Raw genomic sequence first — 18965 nt, forward strand, 5'->3', positions numbered from 1 at the left:
ATTCTTTTTTTCTATGTATACACATCTGTAAATACTATAGTAATTCTGATTTTTCATCATAATTTTAATCATATATTACCTGTTTATAAAATGAGTCTGTAAGCCAGACACAATTGATACATTTCTGTAATCCTCACTACTCAGTGGGTTGAGACCTGAGGATTACGGTTCAAAACCACTGTGGGCAGGGAAATCTGTGATCAGGAAGACTCTTATCTCCAATGAAGAACCGAAAACCCAAAATATAGCCATGTCTCAGGTTGTAAAATAGTAGCCTTGACCAAAAATACTCATGAATATACCCAGCCCTTGAATTCAAGCCCAGGACTAGAACAAAGCAAACAAACAAAGCAAAAAAAGATGTACTTTCTAAGTATGGTGTGAAATATGGCAGTTTTTATAACAGATTAAACAAGTTTTATGCAAACTTCTAAAACTGTCTTACAGTATTTTATAAGTGTAATGGCTTTTTCATGAAAATGAATTTCGCATATTTATTATTTTCATTAGCCTAGCAAGTTCTTATATCCCGTACAGAAAACTTAGAAAACTCAACAGTTTCTCAAAGAGGTGAACAGATTAATGCATGTGTGAATAGATTAATGCATTCGTGCATGAATAGATGGATATATGGGTGGTTTTCTGGATGGATGAATGATTCTATCTAGCTCAACTGCTTAATATTTCCTCATGATGCTTTGACCAGTTTGTTTTGAGGTAAAATTAATTTGTCACTACTTTACTGCCCTTTATAGGATAGGAGCCCCTTAGAGAAGGATCTTGTTCTCTTTTTAAATCTATTTCTAAACTTCTCACTCCATTAATCCATATCTCTGCTCACAAATTTGTCACATTAACATATAAATCAATACTTGTAAATACCAGGAATACTGTAATATTTATTCAATTGTATGAACATCAAACATTTACTTCAGTGTTTGACCACTATGTTATATTCTGTCTGATTTCATTCTAAAAAGAATTTTACACTTTAGAAAGTTTGAATGTATTCTTAAATTTTCCTTTAAAATAATTATCAATTTTGGAAATATTTTGTTTCCATTTGGTTGCAAATATTTCTGAAATTGAAAGTATGAGCAATTTTACAACATATGAGATGAAAGAATAGTTTGATTGTCTTGTAGTTCACTTTCCAAAAGCTTTGCTTGAAACAAATATAAATAGTGGGTATTTGGGTATTTTTGATCGACCTTATTCTAAGGTACATTTTGGACAACATAAGTGTTCTACAAAAATTGTGAATGAATATCTCTATTCTATCAATTTATAGGCATGCCAATGCTGATATTTTATTTCCCAGCAACTCAGTAGAAAGATATTGCATTATTTCCTTTGCTCTTTATTATGGACAGATGCATGTTCTTTAGTATAGAAGCATATTTAAAAAAAAATGTAGCAAGCCTGCTGCCAATAAACTCATGCTTGTTATCCTAAATACTCAGGATGATGTGATCTGAGGATCATAGTTCAAAGCCAGCCCAGGCATCAGAATCTCGAATTAGATTCTTTCCAATTAGTCGCCAGAAAATCAGAAGTGACACTGGCTCAATGTGGTAGAACATTTTCCTTGAGCAGAAGACTTAGGGACAGCACTCAGGCCTGGAGTTTAAGCCCCACATCTGACCAAAAGAAAAACAAAACAGAAAAAGAAAGCAAGAAACTAACAAATATTTTGTTTTCCTTCATCTTATTCTTACAATCTATTTAAACTGTAATGAAGATTGATGTAATTGTTGGGAAAAAGGATGCATTATTAGTTTACTGTAAGTAAGCATACTGGCCCACAAAGGGAAGAAAAACACATTCTAACTTTATAGGTATTTAAATAATAAACATTCCCTGTAGCTTAGGATAAAATAGAAAGTATTGAAATCCTTTCACTACTGGGATACAATTATTTAAAGTGCTCTACATAGAGAGCTATATGATAATAACACATGTAAGATTTTTGTGTAGCTTGCAAAAGAATAATTCAAGATCGGCTGAGAAGGGCTGTTTAAGAGAATATTTCCTTATGAGGAAAAACAAATTTCCCTCCAACCCATTCACTATTTTTATGACCATTGATAATAATGTCTGTTAAAGCACTTTACAAATTTTGAGTACATATAAATAATTTCCTTTTGTGCAAAGCAATATGTGACTTTTTTACAAAAATGTAAAGCTTCAATTGATAAATTAGTAACAATAACTATGTAAAGCAATTTACTAGAAGTGGTTAGCAAGATAGGATATAGAAAGGAATAAGCAAATAAGCATAGTTAAATTTCATCACAGGAGTCACTGTCTTCTTTTACATTTTTAGAAATTGATTGTCAGTTTGAATATAAATAACACAGGTTAGAGAAATAAATAATTGAGATGGTAACAAACAAATGTGACCTTTCACCAAAAGTCTATGTCTATAGTCATATGTCTATAGACATATGAAGAAATTCTCCATATCTCTGGCCATAAAGAAATGCAAATCAAAACAACTCTGAGATTCCACCTCACTCCAGTTAGAATGGCCATTTGCAAGAAATCTAATAAAAAATGTTGGGGATGTGGCCAGAAGGGAATGCTACTACACTGTTGATGGGAGTGTAAACTTGTTCCACCACTATGGAAAGCAGTGTGGCTATTCCTCAAAAGACTATGAACATAGAGCTCCCCTATTACCCTGCAATCCCAGTCCTGGGTTTTACCCAAATGTTCAGAATCAAGGACATACTAAAGCTACTAGCAAGTCAGTGTTCATTGCAGCATTATTTGCCATACCTAGATATGGAATCATCCCAGATGCCCCTCAGTAGATGATTGCATCAAGAAGATGTGGTACTTATGCACAGTGAAATTCTATGTTGCTGTCAGAAAGAATGACATCTCTCCATTTATAAGGAAATAGGAAGACTGGAAAAAAAGATCATTAAGTGAAGTAAGCCAGACCCAAAGAAACATAGACTCCTTGGTTTCCCTCATTAGTAATAATTAGTACACATCTAGGATTTTTCTAGCAGAGGACCACAATAGCTTAAAAACTATGCTCATATAGACTTATAGGATGAAGCTAAGCAAAATGAACTCCAGGATATGTAAATAAGGGTTTTACCTTTGTTGTTGTTCTTAATGCACTATGTGAAGTTACTTCTTTTTTCTCTCTTTTGTTTTTCTTTTTCTTTACTCCTTATGGTTTATCTCATGTTGTTTTTGTATCTACCTTTGTTACCTGATATTTATTTGTTTATTTGAAATAGGGAAAGGAAGGGGAAAAACAAGATGATTGGGAGAGAGGGGAAGGAAAGTGGGAGAAAGACTTGGGAATGGATATCAATGTTCAAGAATTAATGTACCTGATGAATATAACTGTAACTTCTTTATATATTAATCTGACTATAATTTTTTTTAATTTTTTTGTGCCAGTCCTGGGGCTTGAGCTTAGGGCCTGATCACTGTCCTTGGGCTTTCTCAAGGCTAGAGCTCTACCACTTGAGCCACAGCACCACTTCTGGCTTTTTTCTATGTATGTGGTACTAAGCAATCGAACCAGGGACTTCGTGCATGCTAAGCAAGAACTCTACCACTAGGCCAAACTTCCGGCCCCTGGCTATAAATTTTTAAAAAGAGAAGAATTAGTAATGAAAAATAATTAGGAAAAATATATCATAAAATATTACATTGAGCACGTTGTTTTAAATTTAGTAGACAGGCAACTGAGCCAGGAAAATGAAGGCATGACCCTGGACACTCCAGCACAGGGGCAACTAATAAAATGCACACCTGAACTGTTGAACATGGATATTATTTCACAGTTACCAGACTTGGTAATTACCAAGTAGAGGCTCTGGCTCATTTCTCAATTCATATGTGACTTATCAGTCTAATAACATTCAAGCCAAATATCTCTCAAATATTCATGAATTAAAACATTGGGATTCTTCCTGAACAGAATCCTAGGGTCACAACACATTGGAGAGATACTCGATAAATGGGACTACCTAAAAATAAAAAGTTTCTGCACAGATAAAAGCATAGCCACAAAAGTAAAGAAACAGCCAACCAACTTGGAAAATATATTTACCAATAATCCATCAGACAAATGCTTAATATCCAGTATCTACAGGGAACTCAAGAAATTAATCCCCCCGCTAAACCCAACAAACCATTCACTAAATGGACAAGTCTAAAGAGAGACATCAAAAGAAGAGTTTAAAATGGGAGAAAATCATATGTGAAAATGTTCATCATCCTTGATCATAAAGGAAATACAAATAAAAACCCTAAGATACCACCTTACCCCAACAAGAATGGCCAAACTTTTGAACTCAGCCCATGACAGAAGCTGGTGGGGTTGTAGAGAAAAAGGAACCTTACTACACTGCTGGTGGGTTTATGAACAAGTTCAGCCATTCTAGAAAGCAGTGTGGAGGTTTCTGAAAAATTGACCTTCCCTACGATCCTGCCATACCACTCCTGGGTATCTATCCTGAACACTATAACCCCAGATATGATAAGGACACCTGCTCAGCTATCTTCATCTCTACACTATTCACAATAGCCAGGCAATGGAAACAGTACAGATGCCCTATTGCAGATGAATGGATACAGAAAAGGCACATTGTATCCTTAATATGTGGCTATTAGATCCAAACAGTACAAGAGTAAGGATTCAAGTTGCATACCAAATGCTATGGACATGGTACTGGAAATATAAACACAACTACATAGACATAAAAACATATGACTCTATAGACATAATGTTTTATTACATAGATTAATATGTATCTATGACATAGAAACCCTCAAAGTAATTTTGATTATGTTCTAAAATCTAAGTGCCAGTGATTGTATGAAGAGATTCCCTTCTTGAATACTTGTTTGTTAAACACATCATTTGAAATATGATGTAAAAATCAATGTTAATAAATTCTTTAATATAAAAAAATCACTTCAAAAAAACATTGGGATTCAGAGTAGGAAGGGGCTAAGAACTTTTAAGCTTTGGAGTCCTCGGGAGTCTCTAGTTTTTTTGAGTGTAGCACCAAAGTGGGATTAAGATATAGCCCTGTTCTCTCTCTCCTTTACTTTCAGACCTTTAGGGAATCAGCTTTATCTGCTTCATATAATTCAGAATCCTTAGCAGAGAATAAAGTAAATAACTCTCACTTGTTAAGTATAGAAACTTTTAAACACTGACCAAAATTATTTGTTTTGCCTTTTTCATTTATAAGTTTAGATATTTTATATATTGATGGAAATCTGCCCTAAACACATTTCTACATTTATCTTACAGGATAGACAAAAAAACAGTGATCTGACTGTTTTTCAGAATGGCCTTAGTCACAGATCTAGCTGTAGAATGGTAGTCCTAAGTAGGCCATCCATACCATTTGTAGGTCAAAAAAATTTAAGAATAACTAACTTTTCCAGGAGTTTCAAATTGCTTCAAAAAGGAAACACATTTCACATCTTAATATATTTCATCATGTAACAAAAATTTAAAGTAAAAAGATACTACTTAGGAAATTGCTAAATGGGTCAGTTTCCCTAATGTCACCATTTTATAAATGATGATACAATAACCAAAGGAGCTTTGTTCTATTTGGGATTGAGTCCGATAGATGATGGTGAGGATTAACCTAACCTCAGTTTACTTCATGTGTAGAGCCAGTTCCAGCAGCACTATTTTTTGAAGAGGCTGTCTTTCTTCCATCTTGCGTTTTTGCCTCCCTTATCAAGGATTAGTTAGATATAGGTCTGGGTGTTCATCTTTCTGTCTTCAGTTATGTTCCATTGGTCCTCGGGCCTGTTCATGTATCAATAACAAGGTGTTTTTATTACTATGAATTTATAGTAGAATTTGAAGTTTGGTGTTGCTTTTCCTCCAGTACTGTTCTTCCTACTATTTTTTTTTTGCTATTCAGGGTCTTTTATTCTTCTATATGAATTTTTGGATTGCTCTTTCTGAATCATTGAATAATGTTGTTGAAATTTTGATGGCTGAACTAGATTACACTCCAATAAATAGCGTTGTAACATTACCTTTTGACCACATACCTTCCAGCATGTGTTGTTATTACATTTGGGATTATGGTCATTCTCACTGGGGTGAGGTGGATTCTCGGTGTTGTTTTGATTTGCATTTATTTGCAGCCAGAGATATTAAGTATTTCTTCATGTATCTATTGGACAGTCTTATTTCCTATTCAGAGAAGTCTCTCTTAAAGTTTTCAGGCCACTTTTTAATAGGGTAGTTATGTCGTTGAGGATTTGTTTTTTGGGTGATTTAATTTTTTTTAGTTCTATGTATATTTTAGATCTGTGACCTTAGTCTGTTGTCTGGCTACTGAAGATCTATGTTTTCAAATTCAAGGGCTTTCTATTATCTTGCTATGCCCTTTGCCATGCAGAAGCTCTATAGTTTAAAATACCTAGGTTGACTTAATAACGAAGTGAAAACTTTAAAAACCTGAAAAAGGAAATTAAGGCAGAGCTAAGGAATTGGAAAAACCTCCCATGCTCCTGTATTGGGAGAATTAACATCGTGAAAATGGTGATACTGCCAAAGACTTTCTACAAATTCAATCCAATACTCATCAATATCCCAACATTATTCTTTAATGAAATAGAAAAAGCAATCCAAAAAGTCATATGTAGTAATAAAAGACCCAGATTAGGAAAAACAATCCTTAATAGAATAAAACCATTACAGGAGGAATAACAGTACCATACCTCAACTCTATTACAAAGCCACAGTAATTAAAAAAAAAACAGCTTGGTGTGGACACAAAAACATGTTTGAGAACCAGTGGAATAGAACTGAAGACCTAGAAATTAACCCACAGATCTACAGACATGTAATCTTCAACAAGGTAGCCAAAAGAAAAGCCTGGAAGAAAGGCAACATCTTCCACAAATTGTGCTTAACACAAGCATAGAAAACAAAAGTTAGATCCTTATATTTCAACACACATCAGAATCAATTACAAATAGGTCTAAGGGGTCTAAGACATTGAATTAAAAGCAGACACTGAAAATATTACAGAAAGGAATAGGAGAAACACTAGGGCTTCTTGGTACAGGTCAAAACTTTCTTAATAAAGACCCAGAAACATAACAAATCAAAGAAAGATTGGACACATGGAATTGTGTTGACATTGTTTTTTTCCTATACACACTGTCTTTTGTATATATTTATCTGATAATCTGATTTGAGGAAGGAAAGGAGAATCACAGAAATGGTGGGGTAATGGATGATCCAATGCTACACTGATACTCATTGGACAATTAGTTGGAAATGAACTTTACATCTTGGGGAGGCAGAGGGAAAGGAGACTCAGGGAGGGAAAAGTGGGAGAAAATGAGTGAGAGGTAACACTGCTCAAAAAGAAATGTACTCAATACCTTACTTATGTAACTATAACCCTTCTATACATCACCTTTACAATTTTTTAAAAAAGAACAATGGTGCTAAAATATTATTTTCAAAGTTACTGGCTAAGAGTTTGTTGAGGCAAAGGTACCCTGGCTATGAGATCAGACAGTTGAATACTTCAAAGTGATTTAAAACAAGGGTAGGGTTAAATTGAGCCAAAGGTATGTTGTAGATCAAAAAATATTCTTCACTGATTTTTGCAAGAATACTCTGAGCAAACTGATTGTATGATCAGGATATTAGTAGGCTGAGGGTTGAGCTGTGTTTTTTGGTTATTTCATGAATATATACTCAATTTTTAAAATCTTGGAGCTTTATGAATGTTCTTTGGGTAAGAAAAATAGTTATGAGCAAAATAAATGATTGAATAAGTTGAAATTTTTAGGTGTGCCAATGGGTTCTTTTCACACACACACACACACACACACACACACACACACACACACACACACACTCAAAGCACCAGTCCTTACATTGCAAATGAAAAGACAGCTAACTGCAACTTTAATGAATGGAGTCTGACAGTAGTTGTGAATATTATCCAAATGCGATTGTCTCAAAAACATCATTCTCACACTGTAACAGGATATATTCTTATGTTACAAATAAACCCCTTACTTCATTCATAGCATTTAAAAAATTCTGTAGCTTAGTCTCTCTTTTTCTTTCTTATTTGTTTTCTATCAGAGCAAACTCAACCACCACATGTATCCTTAGCTAGAGATGTGGAGAAAATTACAACTAATTTAATGTTTTTTTTTAAATCTCCACAGGCATTAAAAAAAAGAGTTTCCATCAGTCAAAACATAACATTCTTTGCTTGGCTTTATTCAAGCCATGATGCTTATAATAAACCTACCCTCCAGAAATTTTCCATGTTCTTACTGTACCACTGTTTCTGATTACATATAATGGTATGCTGATGCCTATATTTAACCCTCCTGCAGTTCATTGTTAAAATCAGACATAATGGAAGTGATCATATCTTATACCAATGCATGCATGAAGCTTGCTGACCAAAGACAGAAAGCAATTTCTGAATGTTGTAGGATAAGAAAGCATGATTTGAAGTAAAAAAAATCCAATCATATTTAATTTCAAAAGGAAAACAAGAAACGATAGCAAAGCATAATGTTATTTGTAAAATTGTCAAAATCATTGCTGGTTTTCTTCCTAGCATTACACAAAAGATCTCTGCAGCTTAGTTATTTTAACAGAAGCAATTATACTTAGTTTGAAAAAAAATGCTTCTTTTAAAATGAAAAAGTGTAGAAATAACATCAGATAATTGGGCAAGTATAGCATGATATATAAAAAGGAAGAATATTCTTTGGTAAACTATTCTACTACATATTTTCTGGTAAGGGATGATGAAAATATAGTAGAACAAATGAAACCAAGCGATTAAAAAGGACTAATATAAAGAAATGGTCATTACTTCATGAATCAGTATGAGAACTGCAAGAATATCTTTTTCATTCAAATATGAATATTTGTTTATATGTGAGGGCAATTTTTATATATGTAACATCTATTATGAGGTCAGTGAAGGAAATAAGATAATATATGAGACAACTCTAATCAAAAACCTCTAATAACATTGAGAATTAAGTTGAATTTTCCTAAGAAAGAAGAAATTTAACATCACAAGTTGTCCTGGATTGTCTACCTCATAGAATCTTATACAGGTCTCAAATAAAGCAATCCTCACAAACTAAATAAAACTACTCTTACACAAATGTACATATTTATACATGTATATATACATATATGTATATACACATATGAATATACATATATGTAAATATGCATGGATATTCAAATTTTAATATAATTTGATTATTATGAATTCTGGGAAGATGTTATAACACTAAGTCTTTATCAGTTTATGTGCATAATATGCCTCAATATTAAAAATTTTAGCATAATTGGATTTTCCTGAAATATGGGACTAAAACACAAAATCAAATAATAAAATGCCTTATTAAAAGTGTCTGGCATAAAATCAAAGCTCACTAAAGGTTACTTTTCTTTTATTATATCATATGGATATTTCATGACCATAGTTTTGCTTGTGAGAACAATGTGCCTTATTATAGTATATGTAATAGATTATAATGTTTATCTTTAAATCCATTTTAAGTAGCAAAATACATTCCAAAACTTAACATGCTTTTAGGATATTAATAGGCTCCATATAATACTAAATTAAAAATATAATAGAAACTAAATGTGGGATTATAACAATTGACATTATGATGGAGTTATGTACTCAATGGTAAAACTGGAGCGAGCAGAGACAAAATTTTCTCACTGTTTGGGATTTGGGAGTCAAGAGAGTTTTGAACAAGATGTTTTCATACAATTATTGGCATAGTTATCCTTTTCCAAGTAAATAAGATAAAATATTTCGCAGCATTATTCACCATAGCAAAAATATGGAACCAACCTAGATGTCCCTCAGTTGATGAGTGGATCAACAATTATGGTATTTGTACACAATGGAATTCTATGCTGCTGTCAGAAAAAACGACATCGCCCCATTTGTTAGGAAATGGAAAGTCTTAGAAAAAATCATATTAAGTGCAGTAAGCCAGACTCAAAGGAACTTAGGCTCAATGGTTCCCCTCATTTGTCATAATCAGTAGAAACCTTGGGCTCGACTAACAGATCTGCAATAGAGCAAAACATTAATACATAAGGCCATATAGTATGAAGCTAATTGAAAAGACCTCCAGGATATTGAAACAAAAGCCATACAATGAATGATTGTTGTCCTTAATGTACTATGTTATCTCTCATCTCTTTTGCTGTCCCTTGGTTATCTCATATTGTTACAGTATTTCACTTTGTTATCTGATATATTGGATTTATTTGTATTTGGTTATTTGAAATTGGATAGGGAAGGGGGGAAAACCAAGTCAGGGGGGGTTTAGGGGAGGTAATGGGGACCAAGACATGTGAAAGGGTATCAATATATGTGAATTAATGCACCTTCTATCTGGCAAATATCATGTAACCCTTTTATTAATTACAATAAAAAAGATAAAATATTCCAATTAAATTAATTCTCTCATTGGCTCCAGTAACATCATAGTCTAAGGCTATCCTTAAGATTTTCAACTCAGGAGTCATATTTAAGTTCTAATCCTTAAGGAAAGTGTCAGAAAAGTTTGACCCTTTCTCACCCTCAGTATCTCCACATCCAATTGTTCATACCTGTGAAGTAGATGCTAACCTTCCCCATTACATTTTTGAGTATATTTCATAAACTAGTTTACAAAAATTTAAATAAAATAATTCAATACACATCCTATCTCAAACCAAACATGTTAAACACTACAAAACAGACCATGAAATCAAGTTTAGCTACATGCAGCATTAATGTTTAGTTGACATTTATGATAGTGAACAACTCTTCTTCTCTTAGGTATTTATTTAATAACTATATGTTTTGACATCAGAGTTCAAATATCATTCCATTCCGCATTTATAATATTTTACATTATAATACAAGTATCCCAAATTTCCAAAGATATAAACAAAATGATAGTCTCCAAAAAGTTTTACATAAAAACACCTAAATTTCTGCCAGTAAGTTCTTCATTACACCTTAGTTAGCAAGAAAATAAATCTGTCTACCATCTAATTCTCCAGGAACTGAACTATATGGATCACATTTTAACTATACAGAAGATGATCTAGAAAGACACTGTTTACCCTGGATTATCTGATGACAACACAAGTACTCTTATAAGAGTGAGACAAAGATTCCCTAAACACACACAGGGAAGGATGTCCTACAGGACAGAGTTTTGAGTTCTGAAACTACTACCCCACGAATGCCAGGAGAGACATAAGAGTCAGAATTAACTAAGAGCTGATTTCACCCCTTGCACCCTTAGAGGTAGCCTGGCCATGTTGAATTTCTAGTCTCCAGAACAATGAGAAAATGAAATGATAATTCATTATCTATGTTTGTGGCCATTTATTGTGACATTCTTGCAAAACAAATTCCACTTACTATAGTTTTATTGGTTGAAAAAAATGAACAGGAAAGAAATGGAAGCCCCAATTTGCTAGGTTGCATAAGAATGCATGTATCTTGGTAATCGAAGTATTTGGGTATCAAGATTACAGTGTAAATGAAAGTATTTATTATGGTTATTCCTAATCCCTTGGAAGACATCATCCTATCTTGGTCACAGGCTTTGACAGTGATTTACATAGTTCAGTATTTCTGGACGTTTTTGTCTTATGTGGATCAATGACATTGGTCTCAAATGAATTGGGACCATGCTCAAATGAATTGGGACCATTCCTGTTCTTAGAGCGTTTATTCGACCCACATGTAGTAGTCACGTTAAAAAATTAACATGAAATTAAATCTACGTATCCTCATAATTTTAAAACCACCAAAACATTACTCTTAGTAGAAAATAAAAAGCAATCTTTATATAAATCTGATGATTGAGAGATTAGACTATTACTACCTTCCATCAAATCAATGAAAGAGAATCCACAAAAATATTGTATCTACCACAGAACATTCAAAACATTCTACTGCTGTCACTCTGGAATTCATTACGATCCATCTACCCTTTTATTTTGTCAATCACAGGTTATTTACAAAATTCTCGTTGACTCATGTATGCTATCTTGACAATATCTTATGTATTTCTCACTTACTCCTTTTCTCAGCTTTCTTACTCTCCTGAAATGCTACCTTACTCTACTCACTGGCCACAATTTTATTTTCTTTGTTCCATGCCTCTTACACCATGTTGTTTAGTATGTATTTTGCAAGTTTCTGGAGCTATGTCTACTTCAAAATAGAGGTTCAAGAACTATCTGTGAGTTCACTAAATGAGTAAATGCAGTATTGCACTTCTGACCACTTTGTTTTCTTCCTGAGGGAAAATAATACTAACTTGAAATGTTAGTTGTGTTTAAAGTCAGGTATTTCATCAGCTAATTGTGGGATGCAGTAAAAAAAAAATTACAGCTTTGGTTTCTTTGTTCTGTAAACATAAAAAAGATGTTGTGTGCTAAGGACTTTAATGATAATTAAAACTACTTTTTAAGGTTATAAAGAAACTATATAAATACAAGACATATTGTATTTTTACTTGGGAGTAAAAACCACAAGGAAAGGATAAACAACCATTTAATAAACAGCAGTTTTGCTGATTGAGAAAACCTAACTTTCAAGTTTCATTACTTTTCTTAAGAACTTTGCCATTTTTTTTTACTTTCTGTGATATAAATTTGCATTTTCTCTTATACACACATATAAACTTAAAATAAGTTTTTGTTAGAATTTTTCCCTGAAGCTTGTTGTTTAACTATTAGTTTCTTAATAGGGAGAAAAATATAATTGTAAAGCAATGTTGTCTAAAGGGTAAGATTGTTACTTTAAGAGAAAAGTTAAATTTTTTGTCTTTTTGTAAAAAGTCTAAACCTTCCTTGACCTTTTCATCAAAGTATTACAGTTGTGTTGTTACAAGAATCCACCTTCTCCATCGACTTTATCCAATAAACTCTTTTTAAAAACTCAGTCAACCCCGTCCTCTCCTTATTTTTCTAAGTTGAAGATTTGTCTCTGAATCTGTGTCACCTCTCCAGACACTTGATATCTCTGACAAGTCTTAATAAATTCTGAGAGTAATAACATGGTAAGGAGATTCTGGGACACATTTTTCTGAGTTGTTCACAGGGATTTCATTTTCACCAGGGCAGGTACAAGTAGACAGTTTCCCTGGGTCTTACTGTATTCTTTTATCACATTCCTATTACTATGATGATCTGTGCATTTAGATTCACTGACAATTTTCCTTTTTATCAAAGACACAATCATGAATATTTTACATGTAAGTGGCTAAATTATGCATATTATATATATTCTATGTGGTTTATAAGTGTGATTTATTTTCTTTTCTTTTTTTAAATTTTTTTATTGTAATTAGTAAAAGGGTTACATGATATTTGCCAGACAGAAGGTGCATTAATTCACATACATTGATACCCTTTCACATGTCTTGATACCCATTTCCCTCCCCCCCCCACACCCCCGACCCGTCTTGGTTTTCCCCCATTCCCTATCAAATTTCAAATATCCAAATACAAATGAATTCAATATATCAGATAACAAAGTGAGATACTATACCAATATGAGATAACCAAGGGACAGCACAGGAGATGAGAGACAACATAGTACATTAAGAACAACAATCATTCATTATATGGCTTTTGTTTCAATATCCTGGAGGTCCTTTCAATTAGATTCACATTATATGGCCTTATGTATCAAGATTTTGCTCTATTGCAAATCTCTGCTAGTAGAGCCCAAGGTTACTACTGATTATGACGAATGAAGGAAACCATTGAGTCTAAGTTCCTTTGAGTCTGGCTTACTTCACTTAATATGATTTTTTTCTAAGTCTTTCCATTTCCTAACAAATGGGCGATGTCATTCTTTCTGACAGCAGCATAGAATTCCATTGTGTACAAATACCACAACTTGTTGATCCACTCATCAATTGAGGGACATCTAGGTTGGTTCCATATCTTTGCTATGGTGAATAGTGCTGCAATGAACATTGTTGTGCTAGTGGATTTAGTATGTCCTTGTTTCTGGATGGTTGGGTAAATGCCAAGTAGTGGAATTGCTGGGTCATAGGGTAGTTCTATGTTTAGCCTTTTGAGGCACTGCCACACTGCTTTCCATAGTGGTTGAACGAGTTTGCACTCCCACCAACAGTGTAGTAGTGATCTCTCCTGGCCACATCCCCTCCAGCATCTGCTATTATTTGTTTTCCTGATCCTGGCCATTCTAGCTGGAGTGAGGTGGAATCTTAGAGTTGTTTTGATTTGCGTTTCTTTTATGACCAGAGATGTTGAGCATTTCTTCATGTGTGTATAGGCCATTTTTGTTTCTTCTTCAGAGAATACTCTCTTTAAGTCTTTGGCCCATTTTTTAATGGGATGGTTGTTATTTTGGAGGTTAGTTTTGGAGTGATTCAATTTTTTGAGTTGTTGATATATTTTAGATATGAGGCCTTTGTCCGTTGTTTGGTTGGTGAAGATCTTCTCCCACTCTGTAGGCTTCCTGATTAGTTTACTAGCTATGTCCTTTGCCATACAAAAACTCTGCAGTTTAATGCAGTCCCACTTATCCAGCCTTTCTCTGATTTGTTGTGATTCTTGGTCCTTATTAAGAAAGTTCGACCTGTGCCAAGGAGGCCTAGTGTATGTCCTATTCCTTCCTGTAAAGTTTTCAGTGTGTCAGCTTTTACCCCCAGGTCTTTGATCCATTTGGAGTTAATTCTAGTGCAAGGTGACAAAGAAGGATCCAACTTTAGTTTTCTGCAGGTGCTTAACCAGTTCTGCCAGCACAACTCGTTGAAGAGGCTGTCTTTCTTCCATTCTATTTTTTTGGCTCCTTTGTCAAAGATTAGGTGGCCATAGGTCTGTGGTTTAATATCTGGGTCCTCAGTTCAATTCCATTGGTCTTCAGGCCTGTTCCTCTGCCAGTACCAAGCTGTTTTGATATTTACAGAACATTTTATATCTAGGCTTTAATAAGTGACACACTTCTCGTCATCATTTAAAATGTATAATTCACCACTGCTTGTGGAGTCATACATTCCAAACTTTTTTTCCGTATATTACAGACTGATTTCCATTTTCTTGTGCAGTGAGGAAAGGCCAGTTACATCACTTGCGAATCATCAACCTTGAAGTATGCAGTTCTGAGTGGAAATTACCTAGTTTTCAAAAATAAAACCCACCTCCAGGCATGTTGGCTCACACCTATAATCCTAGCTTCCCAGGAGGCTGAGATCTAAGGATAGCAGTTCAAAGTCAGCCTGGGCAGGAAAGTCTGTGAGACCCTTATCTCCAATTAACCACCAGAAAATTGGAAGGGGCACTGCAGCTCAAGGTGTAGAGCGGTGGCCTTGAGCTGAAGAGCTCAGGGACAACACTAGGCCCAGAGTTCAAGCCCCATGACCAACAATAAGTAAAAACATAAAAAAATAAACTAACAAATCCCACTTACTCCATTCAGTCTTCTCAGTCCTTATCAAGGTCCAATAATAAGAAATTATGCATTCACCATCTATTATATATATTAAGGATACCATGTGCCTTTTGTTCCTTTGGTCTTGACTTGTCTCACTCAACATTAACCACTCTAGCTTCATCCACTTCCTTGCAAATGCCATTATTTTTTCTTGTCGGTTGGCTGTATAGCATTCCATTGTGTATATATATATATATATATATATATATGTATATACATACATATCACATTGTTTATATCCATTCATCTACAGTAGGGCATCTGGACTGTTTCCATTGCCTGGCTATTGTGAATAGTGCAAATATGAACATAGCTGAGCAGGTGTCCTTATCATATCCTGGGCTATGATGTTCAAGATAGATGCCCAGAAGTGGTATGGCGGGATCATAGGGAAGATCTATTTTCAATTCTTTAAGAAACCCAAACTGCTTTCCAGATTGGCTGAACTTGTTTACATTTTCACCAGCAGTGCAGTAGGTTTCCTCTTTCTCCACAACCCCACCATCATCTGTCATTGTCTGACTTCAGAATATTGGCCATTACAATTGGGTAAGGTGGTACCTTATTTGCATTTCCTTTATGACCATGGATGATGAACATTTTTGCATATGCTTTGGTGCCATTTTAGCCCCTTTTTTTGATAAGTCTCTCTTTAGTTCCCTTGCCCATTTAGTTATTGGTTTGTTGGGTTTGGGGAGGGGGGTTAGTTTCTTGAGTTCCCTGTAGATACTGGATATTAAGCATTTGTCTGATGTATTATTGGTAAATATATTTTCCCAGTTGGTTGGCTGTCTTTCTACTTTAGTAGCTATGCTTTTATCTGTGCAGAAAGGCTCATATGGAACAACAAAAGGCTTACAATAGCCAAAACAATTCTAGTCAAAACATTCTAGGCAAACAATTCTAGGCAAAAAGAGCAATGCAGGTGGTATTACAATACTAGACTTCAAACCCTACTGTAGACCCATAATAACAACTACAGCATGGTACTGGCATAAAATTAGACCAGAATATTAATGGAACAGAATAGAAGATCCAGAAATAAAATCGCATACCTATATTCAAAAGAAATTCAGTGGAACAAACAGCCTATTCAATTATAGGTGCAGGCAAAACTGGGCAGCCACATGCAGAAAACTATAAATTGATCCTAGCTTATTATTATGCAAAAGCATCAAGTCAAAATGGATCAGAGATCTCAATATCAGAGTTGACACCTTGAAACTGTTACATGATAGAGTAGGAGATACACTGGAACTCATAGACACAGCATGAACTTCCTGAACAGTGTCCCAGGGTCACAACAGCTTGGAGAGAAAATTGACAAATGGGACTATCTAAAAATGGCCAATTCTTAAATACCCTCACAGTTTCTTTCCTGGATGCAAAATGCCTTGCTTCCCTCATTTTCATAACCCCTTTCAATGATCATCAGCAAACATGCTTCCCTTCTTCTTTCTTCTTCCTTCCTTTTTTTTTCTCTCCTCTTTCTCCTACCCTTCCACACACTTCTATTTTTTGTCTCTCTTCTTACTTGTTTCTTCCTTTTTGTTTTACTTTCCTTTATCTTGTTCAATTTTCTGTTCTGGCTCATACTAATATCAGCACAATTATACCTTTCAGAACAGACTTAAACAAATGCCCCTTCACTGTTCTTTATTCGTTTCAAGTAGAATGGATATACTTTCCCTATAATTTAAAATGCATTTCTAGAAATAAGTGACAAAACAGGCATTTTGATGTTTAATCCAGTTACCATAATTTAATACTTACTTAAAAAAACTTGGGAGATTCATATGACAGAGTTTTTACAATGTAATGCCATTTTGGTTTATGTTGTCATATTTGGAAATTTATGCTTTTGTCAATGCTGCTAAGAGACTTAGATATACACTGAGAAATATATAAGTTTTCTAGGCAACCCAGCTATTAATATTTACATGAATATTCCCATGTCACCAAAATTTGTATATATGAGGATCCATTCCTCATTAACACTTTATCGTATAACTGTCATAGATATTGAGCAGAAAATTTTCCCAAGGTTTAAACAATATTTCATAAACAAAAGTACTGATAAAATGAATGTATTGAGTGAAATGTTGACCCTTGAAATTTTCCAAAACTAAACAACTGCTTTGTAGACATTTTTTCTGGAATGGATTGGCTGTTTCAGACTACTGCAGACATAGAATAATTACTATGCCAGGCAATTAAGAGCAGATGTGTAAATATTTTGAATTTTGTGGGTAGAATGATTGGCTGGTGACCTGAAGTGGTTAAATCATACTTTCTTAATATAATAACATTAAAAAATACAATGTAAGACATATAGAGAATAAAGATAAAGATAACATGTTTTATTTATTTAAGAAAATAGTGTAACTCCTCTTGGGGTTCGGGTGCCTTATTTTATTTTAGTTTAAAAAACAACAAAAATATAAAAGTATATGTCTTGAGTTGTTTTTCCTGAATTCCTTTGTCCTTTTGTCTTTTTTTTTGCTATATCCCTCCAAATTTAAATGCTATAATGGGTCTGTTGTATATGTTCAAAAAAATAAAGAACAGCATTTTCCATTTAAGTGAAGCAGGCACTTTGGGGCTTCTAATTCTTCCCAGGTTTCTGTTTGTACATTAAGTTGACTCTTCTCATAAAATACACCACATGCACCCAAGCTCTGACGTCTACTGCTTCATGTGTTTCTTCAAAGACAGCACCTCACATGTTGATCCCTTTGCCACTCTGATGCTGGCCCCGGATCCTCTGCACTGGCCTCCTTGAACAGCCTTTGAAGTGCCACATGTAACCAGAGAAAATCCTGGAACTCATCACCACATTATGAATTCCAGCTGCAAGCAAGCTTCCTGTTGAAGCCTAGGGACTGGAAAGAAATCACAATGTGCCATCCATCTTGACCAAAGTAAGAAGAAAGTTGTAAAAGGGAAAATTGCAGGAAGGTGAATCTGAAAATAGTCATTATACTGCTATGCTAGAGAACTTCTCCTACTTAAAGGCACTATTACCTATTATGATTTTTTTAGGACAATTGAAAAGGTAGTAGAAAACATTGTCTGTAAATCACAGCTTTTAATGATTCACCAGATGCTTATTCCCTTTTTTCTTCTATAGAATCTCAGCTTACCATTAACTTTGCTGTAGTTGTGGATATAAGATGGGAATAATTCTAAAAGTACTATTGAAAGTAACAAACAGCAGTTTTACACGTTGTATAGTTTCCAAAAAAATCCTATCATCTACAGATGCTGTAGAGTCTGGACTTGAGCTCTCAAAGGAACAGTATATAGTGTTCTAATCCTGTTTGATGAAAGCCTAAATAATTCTCGATTATCCTATATAGGGAAGTATTAGAGAATACTATGTCACTTTTTCTTTTGTATTCCATTTTATATATATATATATGATAATGAACAGAGGGTTTACTGTTA

The sequence above is a fragment of the Megascapheus bottae genome, chromosome 11, assembly GCF_031878675.1.
Source record: "Megascapheus bottae isolate mThoBot1 chromosome 11, mThoBot2.hap1, whole genome shotgun sequence".
Classification (NCBI taxonomy): Eukaryota; Metazoa; Chordata; class Mammalia; order Rodentia; family Geomyidae; genus Megascapheus; species Megascapheus bottae.